Genomic DNA, 3771 nt, shown 5'->3' with positions numbered 1-3771 from the left:
AAAAAAAAAAAAGCAAAACAAAATGCATTTGATTATACAGAATTAGGTAAATGTCTATAAAGATTTTAACATACATATTCTATTTTGAAAGTTACAGATATGACTTGTTAAAAAGTTCACTTTGCGACCATGTGCTTTTAAGTTCGGTCTTACAGAGCAGCACTTTGTGCATGTAAATCAATGCCTTGTGGGAGAATTTGGTGGATAGAAACTGTTTTAAACCAGTTGTATGTATGTGTTGCCATGTAATTAGTACCCTGTACACTCTGCAAAGTGGTTAGCATTAAGAAGGGTATCCAGCTGCAGGAACCAAGCCAAAACACACCGCTGGAACAGGGTGCAGCTCTCCAGCTTGCCCATTCTAGGTCAACTGCCCAAATCATGTCAGCATGGAAAATTGATGTTAAATGATTATATATATATATATCGCCTGACTGACCTTCGTGCGGGTGACACGTAAAAGCACCCACTACACTCTCTGAGTGGTTGGCGTTAGGAAGGGCATCCAGCTGTAGAAACTCTGCCAAATTAGATTGGAGCCTGGTGTTGCCATCCGGTTTCACCAGTCCTCAGTCAAATCGTCCAACCCATGCTAGCATGGAAAGCGGACGTTAAACGATGATGATGATGATGATATATATATATATATATATATACTTTCATTCTTTTATTTGTTTCAGTCATTTGACTGCAGCCATGCTGGAGCACTGCTTTGAAATTTATAAAAAAAAAATGAAATGCTTCACGAATTTGCATGTCATCCTTGCACAGGGGCCTTGCTAATCTCTGTACCATTCCAATCTTACTATATGTATTTTTGAAGCAATATATATATATATATATATATATATATATATGAGTTGACAAACAAAAGAAGGGCACTTAACCAATTTATTGGGATTTACATGTTTGGATCAAAACAGTTTGATTCAAATTCATAGATGCTCTTGTGTTTCAAGTGTTAGCAGTAGGAACCATGCTAAAATCAAGAAGTGAAAGAAGATGTGGTCTTCTGGCCTGTTGAATCCTGTAGAACTGTCCTACCTCTATCAGCATGGAAGTGGATGTAAAATGATGATGAAGGAGCGGTGAACAAAATGATCTTCAAATACTGAACCTCAGAGGAGACGGCAAAGGATAGAGATGGTTGGTGATTTGTTGTGCTTGAGACAACCTGTCCAGCTAAGTAAAATTGAGGTTATGTCCATGTCCATGCACATAATCTGTCCCTGACAAACCCCTCCTGAACAAACCAGCTTCCTTACACTCCCCCATCCCCCAACCTGGGTCCACTTCTTGCTGTATTCCCCACCTGTCTCCTACCCTCTCTATGCACCCTCACAAACTTACCTACATACAATATGTCCTATCGAATCTCCCCACAGTGTATCTTCTCAACACCCCCTCCTTCTACCTGTGTCCACTCACTATGTTCCCCACTTCCCCTTCACCTCCCACTCTACTTTCACAATCTCATGAACTCACTCGATCCTTATCCACTCACCCTATCCAATCCCTGGTTCCATTTCACTTATGTTCACCTCCCTGTATCCTGAGTGTATGCTCTGTCACATCTTCCCCATCTCTCTCCCCAAATGGAGAAGCCATGTATTTCCTCCACTGCAGAACACCTATTTCTGTCCCTCAATTCATACTCTAACCTCTCGTCACCTGGTACAAATCCACCTCCCTCAATGCTACTCCCCCACCTCAGTTGAGGGGCTTTGTCTTGCAACCTCACTGCTGCTGCTGGTGCCACATGAAAGGCACTGAGTACACACTGTACAGTGGTTGACTTTAGGAAGAGCATCCAACCATAGAAACCATGCCAGATCATTCAGTAGAAGCTTGACACAGTCTACTAGCTTGCCAGTTCCTGTCAAGCTATTCAACCCATGCCAGCATGAAAAGAGCATGTTAAATGGTGATGATTATCATAGAAGTTACAATCAAAGTTACAATTTTAAGGCGGTGAGCTGGCAGAAACGTTAGCATGCCGGATGAAACGCTTAGCGATATTTCGTCTGCTGCTACGTTCTGAGTTAAAATTCTGCCAAGGTCGACTTTGCCTTTCATCCTTTCGGGGTCGATTAAATAAGTACCAGTTACACACTGGGGTCGATATAATCGACTTAATCCATTTGTCTGTCTTTGTTTGTCCTCTCTGTGTGTAGCCCCTTGTGGGCACTAAAGAAATAAGGAGTTACAATCTAGCTGAAGAGTTGAGAGTTTCATGTACGACATTCACCAAGTTTGATAACTCTGTAACTTCTGCTGATTAAAAATACAATATTACCAAACTGACCAAGACTGAGGTTACATGCCTCTGGCCAGCACTTTGGATGAGTCACCGATATTGCCAAGTGCAAGAATAGATGTGAGACCAATGGTAACTTTCTAACCAGCCATAACCAAGGATATATACTACATAAAATATATATTCAAGTATACTGAAAGAAACCTGTCATATGTGTGTGTGTGTGTGTGTGTGTGTGTGCATGAGGGTGTGTGTGAATGTGTATGTGTGTGTGAGGGTGAGGGTGTGTGTGTGTGTGTATGTGTGTGTTTATCTTTCTGTCAGTGTTTGTCTTTCTGTCTGTGTTTGTCCCCCACCACTTCTTGACAGCCATTGTTGGTGTGTTTATGTCCCTGTAACTTAGTAATTCAGCAAAAAGAGAATGACAGAATAAGTACCAGGCTAAAAATAAACAAATTAAAATAAGTGCTAGAATTGACTGATTTGACTAAAAAATTGAAGGCAGTGCCCCAGCATGGCCACGGTCTAATGAGTGAAACAAATAAAAGATAAAAACACACACGCACACATGTATATGTATCATTAGCTTCTCACTTGTCAATATGAAGAAATATTCTCATTGTAGGCTTTATTCTTTTACTTGTTTCAGTCATTTGACTGTGGCCATGCTGGAGCACCACCTTTAGTTGAACAAATTGACTCCAAGACTTATTCTATCTAACTCTTTTGCCAAACTGCTAAGTTACGGAGGATGTAAACACACCAGCATCGGTTATCAAGTGATGTTGTTGTGTGTGTGTGGGGGACAAACACACACACACACACACACACACACACACGAACACACACACGCATACACACATTTATATATATAAGAAGGGCATCTTTCAGTTTCCGTCTACCAAATCCACTCACAAAGCTTTTGTCTGCTCAAGGCTATAGTAGAAGCCACTTACCCAAGGTGCCACACAGTGGGACTGAACCCGGAACCATGTGGCTGGTAAGCAAACTACTTACCACACGGCCACTCCTGCTTTATACATAAATTTATAACACAGCTTACTTATTGAGTGATTAAGAAGTCTGAATTTCAAAATCTCTACATGCCTGTCTGTGGAATATTATATCTACTGAAATGATATTGTTTGCAATGAAAGAATCAGAAATTGAAAATTTCAAGACAACAATATAATACCAAAAATAATGGAATATCAATCAAAAGAATTCTTGGAGTTTTAAAGAACTCCAGATTCCAATGTCTAATTGGTATTTGCATTGTAAAGGGTCTACTTTATTTCAGAAAACTAGTTTTATTTTTTCTTTCCTGGTTTCCATACATTCAAAACAAAATCTTAACTTTTAAATTCTAAATTAATACATCTTTGCTTTTCTTCATACAATAACGAAATATTGTTTCCTTAGACAAAAGGATATAATTGTAGCTGTGTGCATTTTTTGAAAGCACTTTGTGCATGTCTATATATATATATATATATATATATATATATATATAT

The 3771-nt window shown here is 39.4% G+C and overlaps 1 protein-coding gene and 1 non-coding gene across 9 annotated transcripts in view; both read right to left on the bottom strand.

Annotated features, from left to right (window-relative positions):
* LOC106884166 (protocadherin Fat 4) overlaps positions 1 to 3771 on the bottom strand; it is a 693587-nt gene that overhangs the window by 224943 nt on the left and 464873 nt on the right. The window lies entirely within an intron of this gene.
* Positions 727 to 829, bottom strand: LOC128250107 (U6 spliceosomal RNA). Its single transcript, XR_008266230.1, has one exon. It is a non-coding gene; the product is annotated as a U6 spliceosomal RNA (small nuclear RNA).

The sequence above is a fragment of the Octopus bimaculoides genome, chromosome 1, assembly GCF_001194135.2.
Source record: "Octopus bimaculoides isolate UCB-OBI-ISO-001 chromosome 1, ASM119413v2, whole genome shotgun sequence".
Taxonomy (NCBI): domain Eukaryota; kingdom Metazoa; phylum Mollusca; class Cephalopoda; order Octopoda; family Octopodidae; genus Octopus; species Octopus bimaculoides.
Note: the sequence above shows the minus strand (reverse complement) of the source record. Positions and strands in the feature narration are given on the sequence as shown.